The 23,715-nt window shown below is 43.1% G+C and overlaps 1 protein-coding gene across 9 annotated transcripts in view; it reads right to left on the bottom strand.

Annotated features, from left to right (window-relative positions):
• The window catches only part of Stau1 (staufen double-stranded RNA binding protein 1), a 69,519-nt gene that overhangs the window by 42,642 nt on the left and 3,162 nt on the right, over positions 1-23,715 (bottom strand). For 5 of the 9 annotated variants that reach the window (XR_007211370.1, XR_007211371.1, XM_048349597.1 and 2 more), the window contains exon 2: positions 16,704-16,764. The exons of the other annotated variants lie outside the window; for them this stretch is intronic. The gene's annotated coding sequence lies outside the window, so the exon portion shown is untranslated. The remainder of the gene's footprint in view (positions 1-16,703; positions 16,765-23,715) is intronic. 9 annotated transcript variants of the gene reach the window in all.

Below are 23,715 nucleotides of genomic sequence, written 5' to 3' on the forward strand. Positions count from 1 at the left end.
AAGAACCTAGGAGCCGCCGCCGAGCAGTGGTTCTTCACACCTCCGTGAGTGCACAGCGGCCTGGAGCCAGGGGAGAGCAGGTTCCCCAGGGCCGGCCCTCGGGATAGTCCTCAAATGGCAAGCAGGGGTTCCTGGCCTGTGTTTCTGCCACGCTTTTAGAGGAGCTATGATATGCTCCAACATTTTGAGATTGCTACTTTGGAATCAATTAAAAGTTTTTACTTTTCTGATTTTTTAAAAAATCATAAGGTATCATTTTAATATGTAAAACAAGAACACTGGTTTGAGTTTGTCTAGGCCACTTAAATTTGGTGCCTAAAGAGTCAAGAAAATGTGCCCTATAGCTGATTTTTCTTCTAGGTCTTCGCCTTGTGCTTCCTTTCCTGGGCACACAGGAAATTTTAAAGCATTGAGTATGATCTGCATATGTTCTGTAATTCACAAGATTATTCACTTAGGTACAAACAGCATGAATTTAAAGCCCTGGCTGGTGAGACGTCAAATGCTAGATGCTCGCCATGGGTGCAGTCACTTCATGGCAAGAGGCCAAGGGGAAACACTAAAAACCAAGGGAGTCAGCCGCATGAGCACCTTGCATTTCTCCATCCAGCATGCTGCCACTCAGTGCATTCTGTGGAGAGGGCAACACAAGGTTAAAACCTTGGTTTAGTAGGATGGAAAGCATATAACTGGGGCTGGGAATGTGCCTTCGTGGCAGAGTGCTTGCCTAGCACGCATGAAGCATGGAGTTCCACTCCTCAGTACCACATAAACAGAAAAGCCAGAAGTGGTGCTGTGACAAGTGGTAGAGTGCTAGCCTTGAGCAAAAGAAGCTCAGGGACAGTGCTCAGGCCCCTGAGTCCAAGCCCCAGGACTGCCAAGCAAACAAACAAACAAACAAAGCTAGGTGATGATGGTAGCTCATACCTGTATTCCTCCTAACTACTCAGGAGCCTAAGATCTATGGATGATGGCTTGAAGCCAGCCTGGGAAGGAAAGTTCCTAAGACTCATATCTCCAATTAACCAGAAAACCAGAAGTGGAACTGTGGCTCAAAGTGGTAGAGCAGTGTCTTGAGCAAAAAAACTCAGGGACAATGCCCAGGCCGAGTTCAAGCCCCACCACCAACAACAAAAACAAACAAACAAGTCTATCAGGCCTAGCACAGTGGCACACACTTGCCATCCCAGCCTTCTGGTGAATGGAAAAGGATCGTGGAGGTCAAGGCCACCCTGGAGCAACACAGTGCGTGAGCCACTGGCATCTCGGCACTCTGATGTTTGAAATGAAGTAACAGTCACAGGGGAGAGTGCCTCTCCTCTCCAGCAACTTGTGCACAAAAATGGGGGGGAAATGTAGCAACAGATGAACACACAGTCAAATGACCTAAACAGCTGAAAGTTCATGTTCCAAACAATACTACTAACAGTTAATAAAAGAATCTCAAAAGTCTTAACAAAAAAATCCTGTAAAGAAACACAGTTAGCAGAAAATGACTAACTGTCCTCCAACAGAAACAAACATTTTTCTTTTTTCTTCTTTTTTTGCCAGTCCTGGGGCTTGGACTCAGGGTCTGAGCACTGTCCCTGGTTTCTTTTTGCTCAAGGCTAGCACTCTAACTCTTGAGCCACAGCACCACTTCTGGCTTTTTCTGTGTATGTGGTGCTGAGGAATCGAACCCAGGGCTTCGTGCATGCGAGGCAAGCACTCTACCTCTAAGCCACATTCCCAGCCCTAGGAAGAAACATTTCAAATAGAATTACTGATTTAGCATAAACTAGCCTCACTGGAGTGGGAAACTTCCTCTTTTTTATTTTTTAATACACAATTGCTCAATAGCAGCTACTACTTGTCAACATTTCCTAAGCATTAGCTTTGCGCTCCACACAGAAGCAGATTCTCTCACTTAACTCTACAAAGGACCTGTTTGGTAGGTTATTGTCACAACTGGGAAGAGGAAAGCTGAGATTCAATAAAAGTAGTCATTTGCTCAAGGTCATACATAGAAAGAAGCTGGGATTCAAACTCAAATCTGGTTCATTCCAAAAGCAACTCAATCCTACTAAATAATGCTGTGTTACTTTTAGGCGAATGCAGAGAAACCTGACTTCATTCTAGGTGTGAGAAGTCTCATTTTGAAAGAAATTGAGGCTCAATGAAGTAAGTAACTCATTCTCAATATATTATCTCTGCTGAAAGGCTTGGTTCAGGAATAGATAGCCTAGTTCCTTACTGCTCATGTCATCACCGTGTACCAATGCCGAAAAGATAAAGCCAGATATGAAAAAAAATCAAGGTCCAAAATACATTAGCAGATACCAAGTTTAAAAGGCTGAACTCAATAGCAGTTATTAGCAAATTTTCAAGTCAGTCTTTCCTTCTCTAAAAGAAATGACAAGGATAAGGGTAACTGCAATCAGAAACAATCTAAAATACTCCCTTTGAGAGGAATTTCTACCTTACATCACCAGACCTTTTACCTAGATTGCTAAACAAGCAGCAAAACTGACGTCCCACATCCTCCTCTCCCTGCCCAGCCCACACACAAATAATCAGAAAATGAGCCAGAGAAAGGCTGCGGAGGGGAAGAGGCCCAAGGCCCTGGAAAGCACACAGGAAATCAACCACAGCACTTGGAAATTATCTCTACTCAGAACCTTAAACAATCACATACTAGAGTTTTAAAAGCCAAATAGTCCAGAGAAAAGCACACATTTTCCATGACCTATTCGTCAAGGATTTTTTAAAAGGCAACTCTTAAATAATCTCTACTTTTGTACCTCTTGGTCTTAGCAGTTTGAAAATAGGTGTTTTGAACCACAGTACCACCACTTTTAATAGTGTAACAAAACAGAAAACCTCCCTGGTGGGTTACAAATGCACACAAAGATGGAAATATTATCTCTTACTGGGCTGGACCTTACTCCTACACTTGGACTGAATCTTGGCAAAACAGGCTCATTCCCAAGACACACTGGGGTTTTTCTCTTTGGACTCTGTCATGTTAGAGGGAACTGGAAACTAATTAATATAAGAACATGAAATCTACTAAGAAATACATACAACTGCTACTGTCCCAAGGGTATTAAAAGTGGAAGGAGAATAATCTGAAGCTTTAAAGACTTCAGCAGCAGTGATGCAAAACTGCAAAGCATACTGGGAACACATACTTGGAAATTGGGGTCTTTCCTGAGCCAGCTGACTAGGCAATATAAGAAAAGGTGTCTTCTAAAGAAAGATCAGCCAGAAGTGGAGGTGTGACTCACAGGGTAGATTGCCAGTCTTGAGGGAAAGAGCTAAGCAAGAGTGAGGCCCTAAAAAAAAAAAAAAAAAAGTGAGGCCCTGAGTTCAAAGCCCCTGTATCAGCACAAAGCAGGAGGGGGCAGCAACCAGAGACAAGAACAAACCCAGGGTACACAAGCCCAACTTGGGATCTGACGCTGCACTGCAATTAAAGCAATCAACAGGCCTTCCAGCCACAGACCCACACTGGTGTGACAACCATCAGCTACAACCTGTTAGGTGTTTCACCAAATTCAACATGCCGGTGCCATCCCTAAAGTGAGACTGTCCTCGGAAGAGCCAGCTTCCCGTTCCTCGTGCGTCCCTAGCCCTTTCTTCTGAGGCTGCTGTCCTCGGACCTGACCTACTTGTGGCAATTATGTAAGTAAAATATATGGCCATGTCAATAGGATGTGGACACAAGAACACAGAGGGAAAAAGGCAAAAATCCTAGGACTGAAAGAGCCTGTGCCTTTCTTTCCCTTTCAAGATGCCCCACTCGGTCAAACAGGGAGAAGCGAGTGTCTCTGCAGGATGAATGCAGTGCCAGGATTTCTGGAGCTAGCATGGAAGACATCCTGCAGCTGGGATCCGGAGAAACAGCACCATGAGAACACACTGAGGAGTTAAAGGAATGAGAAATCAAAGGAGAAGAGCCACGGGAAGCTGGCAGCACACTCACCGTCAGAACGCTGCTCTAAGGTGACTGGTACACAGATGCAGATGCCCACACTGACAGCTCACGTATGTCACTGGGAGGGGCAGGGGAGGTGGGAAGCAGAGCATCACTTTTAGTCTTCTTCCTCAAGTGTTTCAAGTCTTTTCTCATCAGTGACTACCTTTAGTTCATGTTTAACTTCTGGTAATCAAGCTGAACTGTTTCTAGATGTATTTCCTTTTTAAAAGAAAAAAAAAATCTCTGGAGGCTGGGAATATGGCCTAGTGGCAAGAGTGCTTGCCTCGTAGACATGAAGCCCTGGGTTCGATTCCTCATATATAGAAAAAGCCGGAAGTGGCGCTGTGGCTCAAGTGGCCGAGTGCTAGCCTTGAGCAAAAAGAAGCCAGGGACTGTGCTCAGGCCCTGAGTCCAAGCCCAGGACTGGCAAAAAAAAAAAAAAAAAGAAGAAGAAAAAGAAAAAGAAAAACAACAGCAAGGGGCTGGGAATATGGCCTAGTGGCAAGAGTGCTTGCCTTGTATATACATGAAGACCGGGGTTCGATCCCCCAGCACCACATATATAGAAAACGGCCAGAAGTGGCGCTGTGGCTCAAGTGGCAGAGTGCTAGCCTTGAGTAAAACGAAGCCAGGGACAGTGCTCAGGCCCTGAGACAAGCTCCAGGGATGGCAAAAAAAACAAAACAAAACAAGAAAAAAACAACAGCAACAAAAAATCTCTGCTTGGCAGAGGTAAGATTCTCATTCCAGTGAAAGTTACAAAGATTCTATTTGAAAAACAAACTAAAATGCAGAAGGATTGGGGTAGAGCACTTTGGCCTCCCTGGTTTCTGAACTACCTCAAGAAACTTCTAGACTTATACTTGTTCAGGGCTGGGAATGTGGCCTAGTAGTAGAGTGCTTGCACAGCATGCACGAAGACCTGGGTTCGATTCCTCAGCACCAATTAAATAGAAAAGGCCAGAAGTGGCGCTGTGACTCAAGGGGTAGAGTGTTAGCTTTGAGCAAAAAGAAGCCAGGGACAGTGCTCAGGCTCTGAGCCCAAGCTCCAGGACTGGCAAAAACAAAACAAAAACATACTTGTTCAAAATAAAAACTAACAAATGTCACTGGCTCTTGCATCTTCTAGTAAATCTGGCTGTCCCCTTGTTTGGAACAAAATCTTGTAGACATACAGAATGAGGACATACATATGTGTGTATGTGTGTGTATATGTATATGTATATGTATATATGTGGGAAGCAAGCACTCTTGCCACTAGGCCCTATTCCCAGCCCCAAAGCAGAATTTTCCTGTGAACAATGACTACCTAAAGTAGCATTTATTGGGGCTGGGAATAGGGCCTAGTGGTAAAGTGCTCGCCTCATATACATGAAGCCCTGGGTTCGATTCCTCAGCACCACATATATAGAAAATGGCCAGAAGTGGCGCTGTGGCTCAAGAGGTAGAGTGCTAACCTTGAGCAAAAACAAGCCAGGAACAGTGCTCAGGCCCTGAGTCCAAGCCCCAGGACTAGCAACAAAAACAAAACAAATAAACAAAGTAGCATTTATTGTTCAATTTTTCTTTCAATCACCACTTTTTAACATAGTAGGTCTTGCAATCTGGCAACTATCAACTCTTACAACTTCTAAATGGTCTGCTGAAGCCTCCACCCACCCCATGAACAACCAGGGTTCTCTTATCTAGGACAAAGAAGCATGGGCAGTGATGGTAATATCTTCTTCTGCCTTTTGTTTGTTTTGGTGCCAGTACTGGGGATTGAAATCAGGACCTCAAAATCTCACTTTTTTGCTTAAGTCTGGCACTCTACCACTTGAACCACAACTCCACTTTCAGTTTGTGGCTGGTTAATTGGAGATAGTGTTTCACGGATTTGTCTGCCCAAGCTGGATTCAAACCATGATCCTCAGATCTCAGCCTCCTGAAGTAGCTAGGATTATAGGTGTGAGCCATCCGTGCCTGGCTTCCTCTGCCTCTTGAAGGTGAGCCCGAGTGCTCCTGACCTCTCTAACCTACTTGTCAGATCAGAAAATATGCTGAGAAAACGTGGGAAGAGAAAGACATGTGGATTCACAGGCTTATCTGCAGCTGCACTGGAGGATGTAACAGATGCAGAGGGCAAAGCAGAGTTTTGGATAGGTCTACCTGCACGTTCAGAGAGTAGAGAGCTAGCAGTAGAAGGAATACTCATCAAAAGTTGTGAGAGGGCTGGGAATATGGCCTAGTGGCAAGAGAGCTTGCCTCGTATACATGAAGCCCTGGGTTTGATTCCCCAGCACCACATATAGAAAATGGCCAGTAGTGGCCCTGTGGCTCAAGTGGCAGAGTGCTAGCCTTGAGCAAAAAGAAGACAAGGACAGTGCTCATGCCCTGAGTCCAAGGCCCAGGACTGGCCAAAAAAAAAAAAAAAAAAAGTTGTGAGAGAAGAGACTGGTTCTTGTGCAGTATTTGGCTCCCTGAGAGAGTGGCAGATGGGTTCTGAACTTGCATTTGAACTTGAGACATGATCACTTTGAATAAAAGTGAACAACTGCAGGTAAACAGCTTTCAGTGCAGGTTAATTCAATGCTATGAAGTCTAAAGTTCTACCTAAAAGTTGTAACGGAAAGAAAATAAATAGGTAAATTATAGAGGAGCTATGCAGTTGTTGATATTCAGTCAAAATTGGTGCAACCTGCTCAGACATGAAAATGGTTCTGAGTCTTAAGAAAGAGGTTTCCACTCCATCTACAGAGCATTTCCTGGCCTTGGAACTTTCCTGTAGCGTTTTCAAAAAGATTTACAATACCCACATGTTCTGTGTGTTCATTTTACAAGTACATCCCATAGGGCATGATATTGAATAGTGAAGATCAAGAACCTCGAATTACTGCGTACGTTCACGGGTGCAAAATTAAAAGTATTGAGAAGCTTTTCCAATAAAGGTTTCTGGTCGCAAAATGATGAAAATGGAAAGCAAACTGGTTTAGTAACAACAGTAACTGGTCAGTGTAAATACTGATTCCAGGTAATGGCCACAGGCACAGGTTGGTCCCTTACAGGGGCTCCTTAATTTGACTGACTGGAGGAATTTCCTACCTTTGCTGCTTCTTTTTCCATACAATGATATAAGTAAGATGTACTTGTTCACTTAAGTGGTTTATTTCAGAAGATTTCATTTAATTACATTCTATACCAGACAGCCCTTCACCCACAGCAAGGCTCAGGATCCTGAGCAGTGAGATGTGAGTGTAACAGAGGCCTTCTGTAGGGCTGAGACTACTTCAAGTAAAAGCGGAATGGAGAAGAGCCCTCACCCACCCACTGCAGACACAGGCAATGGAGGGCTTGCGGAGCCTCAGGGGCCGCTCAGGAGACGTGTACTTTGATTTTTAAGATGGAAGGACTGCAAAGGCAAGGATTTCTAAATAAATGCACTAAAACTTAAAATAGGGACGAGTTCTGTTCCATTTCATGGCTGTCCTTCAAATGCTGGAAATGTCTGAAGCAAGTCAAAAGTACATGACCTGTGGCAACAAGATGACACGTTTCTCAAGAAACAGTCCATCTGCAGAATCTAGCACACCAACTAATTAGATGCTCTACTTCCAAATAATGGTGTGTCATCACTTTCACTATTAATAAAGGTTTGTTCAACACTTTTAAAACCAGACCCCTATAAAGCAATGCGTGATCAGAGCAAGCAAGAGACTTGAGTTCTGGCAAAGCCACAAGCAGCTTGCTAAAGTGCTGGAGAACCAGCGCAACATTGCCGCCTCCTCTGTTTACTTTTGAAGTCAGAACAAAGTAACCAGAGGCCAGGAGACAGACACAAGACACAAGAAGCCCAGAGTCATTCCCAAGCTAGCTAGGCCCTTGTTTTTTCCCCTTTCCTGCAAAAGTGAGAAACACTTCCGGTGTCTTCCTCACTTGCTCACTCATTCCTCCCTTTCCCACTTTTTTCCCAGACTCTACCTTGACAGCATTATTTACTAAGTGCAACTAATCATGTAGAGTAGATTCACGACTTCACACCAGTCAGAGGTCACAAGGACAAATAACAAGACCAAACCAAGTGTCTGTTCTAGTATCTTCCCCCATCCCAGCTCTGCCCAGGGTAGCTAAACCTAAGACTGAATGAAGGATTAAATTTAGAAGGGGTGAGGCCTGAAGGGATCCTTTCTGACTAATGCAGGCTCACTGCCAGCATTTCCAGTTAAGTCATAAATTCATGTGTTTTCTAGAAGCTAAGAAAGAAACAGGCTTTTTCATTAAGACTGTTCCAAAACTTTAACTTCAAGAATATCTTGAAGAAGCTGTCTAATGACTGGTTAAAATAAGTTTAGAAATTGCAAGTAAGATCATGTGCAAAACCTCCAAGTAAGACTGTAGTTTACAAACAAATCTCTAACATAATAATAATGTTCACAGAGCGGGGGTTGGGAATATAGCTCAAACATGCACAAGATCCTAGATTCGATCCCTAGAACCTTAGTAAAACTCACCAGTCAGGTTGTAGTCACTTCCGAATTTAGTGCTAAAACGTGTCCTAGTTAAGCCTCAAAAGAGAAAGTAAAGCAGTGGGTCTCAAGAGGACAGTTCTGTTCCAGAAGACATGTACCATGTCTCTTGGTTGTCACAAGCACAGTAGGTGGAGGAGCCAGAGATACCAACGGACATCACAGCTGTGAGTGGGCTCACATTACTCAAAGAAAGGCCAGGTTTTCACTAACTATGGAATTTGGTACTTCTACTTCTGTGTAAACGGTCAGCCTGTTGCTCAAGAGTACTCTGCTTTATACCTTAAGTCCTTAAACGTAACCTCAATCTTTCCCTTTAAACTTGTCCCTGGTGGTGGTTTTCCAACAGGCCCATGAGGGACTCAACTGGTCTGATTTACAGTTTGAGAGCTCAAACTGTCCTGTTTTAACAACTTCGATAATAGCACACTGCATACTAATGAAATGAAGGGAAATTGGAAATGCAGATATCCTTTAATTTTCACTGGAAATAACTTTGGCTATGAAATCTGCATGGCACTGTCACTGCCCAGTCTCTCATGCAGATGGGCACTGCACTCAGCATTAAGAGGGGTGAAATGATAAGAGTTATTTTAAAAGATTCCTTGCTGATCACATGGGCTCATGCCTGTAAGAGCCTGAGATCTGAAGATCATGGTTCAAAGCCAGCCCAAGCAGGGAAAGTCAACGAGACTCTTTACCTCCCATTAACCACCAAAAAGCACGCAAGTGGAAGTATGGCTCAGGTGGTAGAGCATCAGCCTTCAGCAAAAAAGCTCAGAGACAGCGCCCATGTCCCAAATTCATGTCCTAGTACATGTGTACATGCACACACGCGCACACACACACACAATCTCAAGTCTGGACCTTTCAAGGTGCCATAACCATTTCACTAAACACTTCCTCAGCAAGTCCTTCAGTAAGTCTCATGTAACATAAATGCAAAAGAGCATCCAAAGTCCTTGCCATGATAAACATACTCTTTCAATATTCACCAGAGAATCTACTACTCACAAATGACAAACTGTACCTCCCCAATAAAGAAAAGAAACTATGTTAAGTTTGTGTATTTGGCTTTTTCTATTGTTGTTTTTGTGGGTTGTGGGGCTTGAACTCAGAGCGTGGGCACTGCCCATTAGCTTCGTTGTGCCCAAGATCTGTCACTTGAGCTATAGCGCTACTTCCAGTTTTTGAGTGGTTAACTGGAGATAGGAGTCTCACAGAGACTTTTCTGCCCAGGCTGGCTTCGAACCACAATCCTCAGATCTCAGCTTCCTGAATAGCTAGGATTACAGGCATGAGCCACTAGCACCAGCTGTGTGTTATACAAGTGTTTACAACATAAAAACATGGACATTTCATGATTTCGTGCTGCAAAAGTAAGCTCCGTTTATTAGACAGAAGAGACCTTTAAACAACCAGCTATAAATCTGTTCATCTATTCTATTTAACTTTTGGGAGGCTCCACTCCCAGAGAAATCTTATCACTTTTCCCACAACAAAAAATCCTTTTCAATACCCTTGAAATCCAGCTAAAATGCATTCTTACAGTTACTTCCAAAGATCCTTCTCTGACATTTTACTATTTGCAATGAGGTTACCTCCCAAAAGAACAATTCAGATGCAAGTATCACCCAAGCACCTGCAGCCAGGAAAGCCAGTACAGAAGCATGTAGGTCACTATCACCCTATATGACCATGTCCAAAATAACCACTGCGTTCCGGTCAATGTCTAGCAAGGATGTTCAGTAGGAGGCCTACAAGTATGTTAAATACACAGTAAAGCAAGGATGTTCAGTAGGAGGCCTATACGTATGTTAAATACACAGTAACAACACATTCCTTAAAAGAAATATGACCAAACTGCTTGAAAGACAGTCACAGACAGAGAAGAGGGTCCATAGGACCATTGTCTTTGCTACACAAGAGAAAAAGACACAGGAAATCAGGCCTGAGACAGTACTGCCAAGACAGTAACATTAGCCTAAAATAATGCCTGGAAACAACTCAGACTGCTGAAGGTCTCGGCATGCAGTACAAGTGTCTGAATGTGAATGCAGCCCCCAAATCACACTTAGCCCAAGGCCAAGTAGACAATGTGAATTTTATTTCCACACAAATGTAACTGTTGGATGTCTGTTAAAAAAAAAAAAACACTTCCTTAAAGGGAATCCATTATTTATTAATTATTCACCTAGAAAAAAACATTACGCCATACAAGTGAAAACAAGATTACCTCTACAGTCTAACCAGCCATAAACCCTATTTCTTTCCTAGTCTTTTAAAAGTTTACAAAGATGCGTTCCCTAGGAGATAAATCTTTTATTTGTCCATCATGGGGCTTGAACTCAGAGCCTAGACACTGTCTCTGATCTTTTGCATTCAAGTCTAAGGTTCGACCACTTCAAGCCACAGCGCCACTTGTGGTATTCTGGTGGCTAAATGGAGATGAGTCTCACAGACTTTCCTTCTCAGGCTGGCTTTGAACCTTGATCTTCAGATCTCAGCCTCCTGAATAGCTAGGATTGTAGGCATGAGCCACTGGCACCTGGCTAGAAGATAGTCTTAAAAATAAAAATAAATTCCAGCACATTTTTTTTTTTTTTTGTCAGTCATGGGGCTTGAACTCTGGGCCTGGGCCATGTCCCTGAGCTCTTTGCTTAAGGCTAGCACTCTACCACTTGAGCCACAGCACCACTTCAATTTTCTGGTGGTTAACTGGAGATGAGAGTCTCACGGACTTTCTTGCCTGGACTGTCTTTGAACCGTGATCCTCAGACCTCAGCCTCCTGAGTAGCTAGGATTATAGGCGTGAGCCCAGCAACTGGCACACATATTACTTTTGTAAAACAGTTTAAACCTATAAAAAATATAAGAGAAATACTGATTGGTTGATTGCTAGTCCTGGAGCTTGGACTCAGGCCTAAGCACTGTCCTGGCTTCTTTTTTTCAAGGCTAGCACTCTACCTCTTGAGCCATAGCGCCACTTCTGGCTTTTTCTATGTATGTGGTGCTGAAGAACTGAATCTAGGGCTTCATGTATACGAGGCAAGCACTCTACCACTAGGTCATATACCCAGCCCTCTCCCAGTGGTTCTTAAGAGTTGTTCTGTATAGCATTCTTGACCAAGAAGGGGCTCACTTCTCAGAAAAAGAAAGCTGTAGTCTGTAACCATGTGCCATCTACCTCAAAGCACGACCATACCAACCACTGTCTACAGCCACTTCAGCCATGACTCTAACCCTTGCCACTAAGTAACAAACCAACCAGGCTCAAGCACAACAAACTGAGTTGTAGATTTCAGCTCTATTTCCAGTTCACAGTAACTATAGGTCCAACTTTCAGTGATGCACCTTCAGCTCCTAGAGGCAGAAGGCTAACACAGTGTTGGTGATAATGTGCTCAGAGTATTCTGCAGTGCCAACAAGACTAAAGTCCTGAACACTTATAAAATTCTTGGTTTTTTTTTTTTTTGGTCTGAATAATCACAAGCTGCCAGTAGCAAACCAGCTTGATTTATAACCTAGCTTGAAACAGAAAACAATGAGTTAGTTCCACAAGTTTGACAACCAAGTTAATGTAAACAACCTGAAAAACGAAGTATTTTAAAAATAAAGTACAAGAAGCTCTGTGAGCAAGATCTTCACGGAGTGGCTTATATGCTCAATGACAACTTCAGAGATCAGCTTCAGGTCTGCACATTTAAAACACATGGCAGAAGGGAAGGGAAGGGGCTGGGAATATGGCCTAGTGGCAAGAGCACTTGCCTCATATACGTGAAGTCCTAGGTTTGATTACCCAGTACCACATATACAGAAAATGGCCAGAAGTGGTACTATGGCTCAAGTGGCAGAGTCTAGCCTTGAGCAAAAAGAAGCCAGGGACAGTGCTCAGGCCCTGAGTCCAAGCCCCAGGACTGGCCAAAAAAAAAAAAAAAAGAAGTGAAGGGAAACTCCACAATGTTTCCTGCATGTACTTTCCAATTAAACCAAGAGTAAGTAAGAAATTCAAACTGCATACAATTTCTTCTGTTCCTCTAATATTAGTCACCACAAGTACAAGACGTTTCCATACAAGTCAGTGAAGAATTGAGAACAATCACCAATTACCTTCAAACTTTTTGTCATATACTGTCCAGGTATAAAAACCTGATTTTGGGGACTGGGAATGTGGCTTAGCAGTAGGGTGCTTGCCTAGCACACATGAAGCTCTGGGTACGATTCCTCAGCACCACATATACAGAAAAGGCCAGAAGTGGCGCTGTGGCTCAAATGGTAGACTGCTAGCCTTGAGCAAAAGGAAGCTAGGGACCATGCATGGTCAGGCCCTGAGTTCAAGCCCCAGGACTGGCCAAACAAAAAACAAAACTGATTTTCAGCCAGGCACCGGTAGCTCACGCCTGTAATCCCAGCTACTCAGGAGGCTGAGATCTAAAGATCAGCCAGCCCAGGCAGGAAAGTCTATGATACTCTTATCTCCTATGAACCACCAGAAAACTGGAAGCGGCACTGTGGCTCAAGTGGTAGAGCACTAGCTAGCCTTGAGCTGAAGGGCTCAGGGACACACCCCAAGCCCAGAGTTCAAGTTCCACAACCAACAAAAAATAAAACAACTGATTTTTAAACTTGGGAGATTTAGCTACCATACAGTTTGCTAAACATCTAATTCAAAAGTGCCCTTGCCACACGCTTTGCAGTGCAAATACTGTTACATGGGAAAATTACCAAAAAGCATTCTGTACATTGAAAAATATGAGAAAATGCCTACTATTTCTGGTAAGTCCAGGTCTTAATCATCTTTAGAACTAAAAGAATTCTCGGGCCAGGAATGTAGCCTAGTGGTAGAGTGCTTGCCTGGCATGCATGAAACCTCAGGTTCAATTGCTCGGTACCACATACACAGAAAAAGCTGGAAGTGGTGCTGTGGCTCAAGTTGTACAGCACTAGCCTTGAGCAAAAAAAGTTCAAGGACAGTGCCCAGACCCTGAGTTCAAGCCCCAGGACTGGCAAAAAAAAAGGAAAGAATTCTCATACTCTTACCTAAGGTGACCCTCTCTATTAAATTTATTTATTTATTATTTTATTTATTTTTTTGGCCAGTCCTGGGCCTTGAACTCAGGGCCTGAGCACTATCCCTGGCTTCTTTTTGCTCAAAGCTAGCACTCTGCCACTTGAGCCACAGCGCCACTTCTGGCCATTTTCTGTATATGTGGTGCTGGGGAATTGAACTCAGGGTTTCATGTATACAAGGCAAGCACTCTTGCCACTAGGCCATATACCCAGCCCTCTCTATTAAATTTAAATGATGGTAAGTAATAAACAGAATTCCTCACCTAGGAATACTTTTTGTATTTTCTTTTTTTTTTTTTTTTTTGGCCAGCCGTGGGCCTTGGACTCAGGGCCTGAGCACTGTCCCTGGCTTCTTCCCGCTCAAGGCTAGCACTCTGCCACTTGAGCCACAGCGCCGCTTCTGGCCGTTTTCTGTATACGTGGTGCTGGGGAATCGAACCTAGGGCCTCGTGTATCCGAGGCAGGCACTCTTGCCACTAGGCTATATCCCCAGCCCACTTTTTGTATTTTCAATACAAAAGGTGTTCATAAGCGGGGCGCTGGTGGCTGGTGCCTGAAATCCTGGCTACTGAGGAGGCTGAGAGCTGAGGATCGCACTTCAAAGCCAGCTGTGGCAGGAAAGTCCATGAGACCCTTATCGCCAATTAACCTGAAAACCAGAAGTGGCACTGTGGCTCAAGAGGTAGAGCGCTAGCCTTGAGCAAAAGAGGTCAGGGATAGCACCCTGGCTCTGATTCAAGCCTCATGACTGACCAAGAAAACAAACAAACAAACTGAAAAGGGTTACCAAGCAGTCCAAACAAATGCTTAAGACCTAGAACATAGTCCATTCATGTCTCTGTCCACCAGTCCTCCCCTAATCTGATCCAAGGCCCTTTATGCTAGAACACTACTGTTAAGTCTGAACTGCATGTGCAGCTTTCCAACCCCAAGTGGGAGTAGCAACAGAATGGAAAATAGAGCTGTTACAAATATAACACTAGTAAGAAACAACTACCATTAACAATAGGGGAGAGTGACATTTGTAATAATTAGTATATGTCTATGACAGTCCTAGCAGAGGATCACAACAGCTCAATAGCTATGTGTATATGGCCATATAAAATGATGCTACTCAAAATGAACTCTAAGATCTGGGAACAAGAGGTTTATGTTTTTTAATGTACTGTGTGAAGTTATTTCATTTTTTTCTTTCATTTTCCCCCTTTGGCTTATCCCTTGTTGTCACTGATTTTAGTTTTGGTACCCTGTGTCTTGTATATATGTTTATCTGATTTGGGTTAGGAAAGGGGAATCACAATATGGTGAGACAAAGGACAAAGGGTGAACCAGTGCAACAGCAATACTCACAAGATTCTATGTTGGAAATAAACTTTACAACTTGGAGAAGGGGGAGGGAAAGTGGGAGGAAATGAGGGAGAGGGTAACAATTTCGACAAGAAATATACTTGTTACCTTACTTAAGTAACTGTAACCCATCTGTACATCACCTTTATAATAAAGCAAAATAAAAACTTCAAGTGAAAAAGTGGGATATTAATCACAAAAAAAAATAGGGGAGAGTGAGAGAAAATATGACTGCAACTATCAAGATCTAAACATTTTAGACAAGTGATAGCAGAAATTCAAATATATACTCACAACTGCATGAACAAATCAATTTTGAAATTCCTCCAAAAAATCTCAAAAGATAATCCAAAACCTACAAGATCATCAGCAGCAAATCTATGTAGCATTAACTCCTGGCACTAATGACAAAGGAAAGAATGCAGAGTTAGACCAACTCCCTTGTTCCCCACTCGGGAGGCATTCGAGAACACGAGAGGATGAGTTAAATGGTTTGTGGGCACCACTCTAGGCAGCAGGGAGACGTATGTACAAGTAAGTCACGGTTCTTGTGGAATCTGACTACAATCTTAAACCCGATACAAAGTTTTTAAAGAGTTAATTCACAATGGTTCCTAAAAGTCTACGCCCCTCCCTTGTTAGGAACTTTTGGTTTAGGATAGGGCAAGCCAGCAGCCACAGCTGGTGAGCTATGGTGGAAAACTTCTGACTGAAGGCCTGAACTGGGTCTCCCCAAACTCAAGTCTCTCCCACTCAGCGGGACAAACCTGTACAAGTCAGCCTTTTAATATGAAAAACAAGGTTACAACCACCAAATATCATATAATTCATTAAACAGTGATCACATAATTCCTGGGTGAATTAACTGGTAATGTAGGCAAAGTGCTTATAAACTGTGATATGCACCACTAAAGTTATCTGTCAAACACCATTAACTAATGCAAAATGTTATATATCACATTCAAAATATACTAGGAGGGGCTGGGAATGTGGCTTAGTAGTAGAGGGCTTGCCTAGCATGCATGAAGCCCTGGGTTCCACTCCTCAGCACCACATAAACAGAAAAAACTGAGTCAATAAACACAATTTACGGCTGGGAATATGGCCTAGTGGCAAGAGTGCTTGCCTCCTACACATGAAGCTCTTGGTTCGATTCCCCAGCACCACATATATGGAAAACGGCCAGAAGGGGCACTGTGGCTCAGGTTGCAGAGTGCTGGGCCTTGAGCGGAAGAAGCCAGGGACAGTGCTCAGGCCCTGAGTCCAAGGCCCAGGACTGGCCAAAAATAAATAAATAAACACAATTTACTTCTGCAAAATAAATAAATAAATAAATGACAGGAAAGGCTCGAAGTTGTGCTGTGGCTCAAGAGGTAGAGTGCTAGCCTTCACCTTCAGCAAAAAGAAGCCAGGGACAGTGCTCAGGCCCTAAGTTCAAGCCCCAGGACTGGCCAAAAAAAAAAAAAAAAGAGTGCATATATAGATATACATATATAGAAAGAAAAAAAGGTAGCAATTTTTAAGGACTACAGCAAAACAAAAATGACAATTTTTTATTCTTTATGTTAATGCTTAAATTCTCAACTAACAGAAAAACTACTATCTAGTGGTCATAAGCTAAACATCACAGACTGTAAGGGTCTAACATACTGCAAGCCAAAAGGACCTAACTATTGACCTAACTATATTGACTGTCATTTAGGTAAAGGGTCGAGAGGCTCAGCAAGCAGGTTGGTTAAATTGTGAAATAGAGAACTTAAGATTCCAACATAATCAGACGTCTCACTGCATACAAATTATGCTCTTTAGGACAGAAGACTACCTACTATTCTTCACAAAATTACAATGGTGTCAGCAGACAATGGTCTATTTGAACCAGGGTAAAATCTGCAAAAGTAGAAAATTCTTGCCTTGGTTAGTTTTAATGTATAGAACACAGGGACTTCCAAAAGGCAAAGAAAAGAGAGAATCAGACAAGATCTGATGAGATCAGAAAGCTTGATCCTGAAGGAAGCCACATAATAACAGTTCAAGCAGCATTATTTGTTTACTCCATCCCTGAAATTAACCACTGACAACACCCTCTCATGATTAATGGGACATACATCTCATTACAGACAACACAAGTGCCTCAACGGTAGTTCAACTCAGAATGAAATTGCATACACCACCTCACTAAAAGCACAAATCGAAAGGCAGATTTGATTTAACTGATTCAGCCTGGTAAGACTATCCATAAGGGATAACTATCTGTGTGGACAACCAGAGAGACTTCAATTCAGGAGATCATAGACTGAAAGGAGATAAAAGAGAAAATTGTTGCCAGGTGCTGGTGGCTCATGCCTGTAATCCTCGCTGCTCAGGAGGCTGAGATCTGAGGAGCATGGTTAAAGCCAGTCTGAGCAAGAAAGTCCATGAGACTCATCTCCAACTAACCACCAAAAAACCAAGAGTGGTGCTGTGGCTCAAGTAGTAGAGCTCTGGCCTTGAGCGGAAGAGCTCAGGGACAGCACCCAGGCACGGAGTTCAAACCCCATGACTGACCGAGAGAGAAAGACAGAGAGAGAGAGAGAGAGAGAGAGTTTTTCAGAAAGCCGATCAAGGCTGGGTGCAGAGAGAGAGAGAGAGAGAGAGAGAGAGAGAGAGAATTTTTCAGAAAGCCGATCAAGGCTGGGTGCTGTGGGTCATGTCTATAATCCTAGATCCTCAGGAGGCTGAGATCTACGGATCTGTTCAAAGCCAGCCCAGGCAGGAAAGTCCAGGAAAACTTTATCTCCAATTAACTAGCAAAGAGAAGCTGTGGCTCAAATGGTATAGCATTAGCCTTGAGCACAAAAGCTTAGGGGCAGCAGTCAGGCCCTGAGTTCAAGTCCAAGGACCAACACCCCACCCTCAAAAAAAAGTTAATTAACAACTTATTAACTCTTTTCCAATAGAGCAGAGAATGAGTTGTTCTTTGTTTTAAATAATTTCCTTAACCTCAACTACAGTTAAAAAACCATTTTCAACAGACTTCATTTACAGAGTACAGTAGTAACTTAGTAGGTGTCTGACCGTCCTGAATAAGCAAAATACACCCTGGGTTTTAAAAAAGGAAATGAGGGGGCTGGGAATATGGCCTAGTAGCAAGAGTGCTTGCCTCGTTCATATACATGAAGAAAATGGCCAGAAGTGGCGCTGTGGCTCAAGTAGCAGAGTGCTAGCCTTGAGCAAAAAGAAGCCAGGGACAGTGCTCAGGCCGGGAGTCCAAGGCCCAGGACTGGCAAAAAAAAAAAAAATCTTAATTAAAAAAGGAAATGAGGGCTGGGAATATGGCCTAGTGGCAAGAGTGCTTGCCTCGTATACATGAAGCCCAGGGTTCGATTCCCCAGCACCACATATATAGAAAACGGCCAGAAGTGGCGCTGTGGCTCAAGTGGTAGGGTGCTTGCCTTGAGCAAAAAGAAGCCAGGTACAGTGCTCAGGCCCCGAGTTCAAGCCCCAGGATTGACAAACAAACAAAAAAGAAAATTACCTTAAGTGAGGTGGGAAGGCAGCTGGGAGGGAAAGGGGACCAGTAATAAGATGACACCACTGTCAATCACCGCACACCAAAAGCACCCAAGCACAGTCAGGGAGGCAGAGGCTCAGTGGGAAAGACTTGCTGATGCCACAGCCGCCTGTTCTAGTAGCTCATGGCAGGGAGCCCTGACCAGTTAGTTACTCAGTGTCCTTAGCTATTATGCCTCTTACTCTTCCAACACAAAGGGCCTATCTACATTAACCCTGAGTACAAGGAGGAGCTCATGAAATGCAGCTTTTATATTCTTAAATTTAACTTGACCTTTTAGATTCCTTTTCTGCATTAAATAACTCAGCCTAATTCACACACAGACTGAAAGATACCCTCCAGGGAGAAACCCAAAGGTATAACTCCCCTGAATATTTAAAATGATTATTTACTGAAATGAATTCCAGGAAATGGAAACATGTGTTTTTGCTGGTGGTGGTAGTGGTGCTTGTTTTGCTTTGTGGCCTTTTCTTTTCAGGAGGGGCAAAGGGGGACACAGAAAGAGAGAGAGGGAGAACAAATGCAATCATGCTCTTCAGTATACACTATGTGGAAAATATGTAGGGACAGGAGGAGAAAACTGAAAGCAAAGGAAGGGGTGGCATTGTTCAAAAGAGAAATGTTCTCATTACCTGACTTACCCCTCTGTACATTACCTTAAGCATAATAAAACTATATTTTTAATAAATAACTCAGTCTAAGCTGGCACGTAGGAAGAGTCCAATAAACAAAAGCCAATGTTACTATCCAGCAAATCCACTAACCTTGTCCCCAGTCACAAGTGAGTTGATTTTGCAGCCTTCGTAGTCTGTGAGACATGACAAAAACTCCATCACAAGAAATTAAATGGCTAGTTTTGCTTCTTCTGCCATCATAAACTCAGTTATCACACTTCTTTCCCAAGCAGGTCCAAGATCAACAGGAGCTAGGTGGACTACAATTAAATATTTACAAGACTAATTTTTAGGGGCTAGGAATATGGCCTAGTGGCAAGAGTGCCTGCCTCATATACACAACCCTGGGTTCGATTCCTCAGCACCACATAAATAGAAAACGGCCAGAAGTGGCGCTGTGGCTCAAGTGGTAGAGTGCTAGCCTTGAGCAAAAGGAAGCCAGGGACAGTGCTCAGACCCTGAGTCCAAGGCCCAGGACTGGCAAAAACAAAACAAAAAAGACTAATTTTTAATCATAAGCAAATACTTTCTTGGACATAATTTTCCACCTTTGCTTCCCATTAATACATTGTAAGAGAGCCCGTAAGTATAGGTCTTTAACAAATAAACAAATACATGTGATCCTAGGAAATACAATTAGCAACAAGGGTGTTGGTTATATCTCCACTTCAGTGCTGATAGGCACTACTTTCACATCAACCCATTCATTAGCCAGAATATAAGCATTTACAAACTAAATTAGGAGGCCAGGAATGTGGCTTAGTGGTAGGAGCGCTTGCCTACCATGCATGAAGCCCTGGGTTCGAGTCCTCATTACACATAAACAAAAAAAGCTGGAAGTGGTGCTGCGGTTCAAGAGGTAGAGTGCTAGCCTTTAGCAAAAAGAAGCCAGGTAGTGCTCAGGCCCTGAGTTTAAGCCCCAGGACTGGCAAAAAAAAAAAAAAAAAAAACTAAATTAGTCCAGGTGCTGGTGGCTCACACCTGTAATCCTAGCTACTCAGAAGGCTGAGATCTGAGGATGGCAGTTCAAAGCCAGCCTGAGTAGAAAAGTCCATGACTCTTATCTCTAACCACCAGAAAAACCGCAAGTGGAGCTATGACTCAAAGTGGTAGAGCGCTAGCCTCAAGCTGAAGAGCTCTGGGTTCAAAACTCACAACCAAAAGGAAGAAAAAAAAAAAAAAAACCTCACAGACAGGCACAGGTGGTTCACACCTGTAAGCCTGGTTACTCAGGAGGCTGAGATCTGAGAATCCATAGTTCAAAGCCAGCACAGGCAGGAAAGTCAAAAGTCCTTGAGACTCTTTATTTCCAGTTAGCAACCAAAAAGCCAAAGTGGAGCTGTGACTCAAGTGGTAGAGTGCTCGCCTTGAGCACAAAAGCCAAGGGACAGCACCTAGGCCCTGAGTTCAAGACCCAGAACTGACACCAAATAAATAAACATTAAAAAGCTCAGCTGGTGGCTCACATCTGTAACCCTAGCTATTCAGGAGGGTGCGATCCAAGGATCATGGTTCAAAGCCAGCCCAGGCAGGAAAGTCTGTGAGACTCCCTGAGTAGCTAGGATTACAGGTGTGAGCCACAGAAAACCAGAAGTGAAGCTGTGGCTCAGAGTGCTAGATCTCGGGGATAATGCCCAGGCCCTGAGTTCAAGCCTCATGACAAAGAGAAAGAACGAAAAAAAAATTGTACCAGAAGCAATGCAATCACAAAGGCCTCCCACCAGAAATTTAAAACCAACTGTTATAGGTCTAATATGAAATAATAAATCTGTCATAAAACTTGATAAGCATTTTTGGGTGTGCCATCCTGACACTTGAACTCAGGACCTGGGCACTGTCCCTGAGCTTTATTGCTCAACATTAGCACACTACCACTTGAGTGACAGCTCCACTTCTGGTTTTTTATGGTACTTAATTGGAGCTAAGAGTCTCAAGGACTTTCCTACCCATGCTGGCTTTGAACCACAATCCTCAGCTCTCAGCCTCCTGAGCACCTAGGATTACAGGTGTGAGCCACCAGCACTCTATTTTTGGGAAATATTTTAACATAATTGTTATTTAAATTAAGGTGTCATACAAAGGAATTGCCATTTCATAAGGCAAGCAATAAATACATTTCTTTTTCGTGTCTCCTTCCTTCACTTTCCCATTTCCACCTCCCATCCCTGCTCACAAAGAGAAACATATTTTTGGTCAGTCCTGGAGCCTCAACTCAGGGCTTGGGCGCTGTCCCTGAGCTCTTTCACTCAAGGCTAACACTCTACCACTTGTAGCCACAGCTCCACTTTGGGTCTTCTGGTGGTTAAGTGGAAATAAGAGTCTTACAGCCTTTCCAGCCAGGACTGGCCCTGAACCATGATCCTCAGCGCTCAGCCTTCTGAGGAGCTAAGATGACAGGCATGAGTCATCAACATCCAGCTAGGAAAATATTTTTGTTTCTAAAATCCCTGTATATGGTGTGGGGGGGGGGGGGGAGAAGAACAGTTCTAAAAGCTCTAAGCTCTAATTTGAGGGAGAGGAATTTAAATTTACATTTCTGCAAACTAAGCAATTCTGTGTTTGTTAGTATGACATCACATAAGATGAGCCAGTTGGGATCATCATAAAAACAAAGCCTCTGCAGCTTCCTGGTCTAGGCCTGCAACCATGGCTACCTAAGAAGCAGGGAGAGGATAGTGGTTCAAAGCCACCCTAGGCAGGTAAGTTCATGATACTACATCTCAACCAATGGCTTGGGTGTGTGTCTGTTATCCACGCCACTCATGGAAGCACAAATAGGAGCGTCACAGGCTAGTTTCAACATAAAGTGAGCCCCTATTTCAAATCTAACGATAGCAAAAGGGGACGAAGTGGCTTAAATGGTAGAGTACCTGTTTAGCATGTACAAGGCCCGGAGTTCAAAACCTAGTTACACACACAAAAAAAATAATGCCTCTGGAATCATGAAATCCTTTTCTAAGTTTCATCCTTATGCTGATGGAGGGCTTCAACCAAAGATGCCTACAAACTGATTCAAATGTGAAATTCAAATGTGAACATCTTCAGTGTCTTTTTATGGGCAACTCTGGATGAAGTATGATCGAAATGATTACACCTTCAATAATACTGATGGTGTGGGCTTCAGAACTGTGGGGGGAGTTCACTTCTTTTTTTTTTTTTTTTTTGGCCAGTCCTGGGCCTTGGACTCAGGGCCTGAGCACTGTCCCTGGCTTCTCCTTTGCTCAAGGCTAGCACTCTGCCACTTGAGCCACAGCGCCGCTTCTGGCCGTTTTCTGTATATGTGGTGCTGGGGAATCGAACCTAGGGCCTCGTGTATCCGAGGCAGGCACTCTTGCCACTAGGCTATATCCCCAGCCCGGGAGTTCACTTCTGAACTTAACGAAATTTGTAGAGAAATGGGCGTCTAGTTTAACCTGAGTACTTGAAAGTTTTCCTTAAAGTCCATGGGGGAAACAAAAAGCACTGTTTATTGTTTAAAATGCATTTTATGTCCCCTCTAGATACTGAGGGGTTTCCCTTAAGTTATTTTTAAGAGGAATATCCTTCCCTCTTTCTTTGCCTCCACTCCCTCCCTCCCTCCCAGACTGCAATAACTAAAGCAGAAAGTATAACATTTCCAAGGTAACTGATCAAACTCAAAAGTAAATCTACAGAATTGACATAACAATATTACAGGTCTAAAAACTAGGAACTGCTCACTAATAGATGTTTGAAGACTAAGCAGCAATTGCAAACATTTATAATATTCTTGTATTCCAGGGGACTTTCTTTTAAGGCAAGAAAAATATGAACTATGCTGTGATTCCCCACTATTCACAAAGTTGCACTCATAACAACTGTCGTTTGTAAGCAAAGCAGATGGGGGGGGGGTCTTTGGAGAACAATTTAACAACTGATGAGGGGAGGGGAGAGGTGGCCTCAAATTTGTATTTCTCCTGCGTTGGCCTCCTGAGTGCCAAAATTACAAGTGTGCACTGCCATTCCCAGCTCAGACAATTTTTAAATCAAGTATCCTCTGCTTAATACTTAACCAAAGGTGATAGGAATATATTTACACAACTACTGTACAGAAACTTTGAGAGTTTTCACCATGAATTATTAACTACAGTTAATAACATTGGCACCAAGCTAATCTCTACTAAAAATGGTTTTAACAGGTAGGGCTCTACGAAATTAAGGTTAAAGAAATTTGTATTTTCAAATCAGTTGTTCAATTATAGTCATAAACAGCTCAAGAATTGTTGATTTTGTTCACAAATCAAAGCCAGGCCTTCAGTTTGACTTTGAGGAGGGGGAAGCACAAAAATCAAGAGCTAATTCAGTGAAAGATGCCTGTCTAGCAAGTACCAAAGCCCTGAGTTCAAACCCCACTATAATGTCAAGAAAGAAAGTGCTCATTTACCTGGTTACTTTTCCTGATCATTTCTCCAGAAATCATTCATAAAGAAAGAAGCCCAACTAATAAAACTATGAGTATAGCAAAAACAAATTTTGTAACATGTTAGCAGCCTGATTCAAGCTTGTGAAAGTCAAAAGTGCTAATATATGTTTAGGATCTGTTTCAAAATACTCCAGTTTGGGAGTGGGAGTACCATAACAAGTAAGATTGACCTT

The sequence above is a fragment of the Perognathus longimembris genome, chromosome 6 (assembly GCF_023159225.1).
Source record: "Perognathus longimembris pacificus isolate PPM17 chromosome 6, ASM2315922v1, whole genome shotgun sequence".
NCBI classification, from domain to species: Eukaryota; Metazoa; Chordata; class Mammalia; order Rodentia; family Heteromyidae; genus Perognathus; species Perognathus longimembris.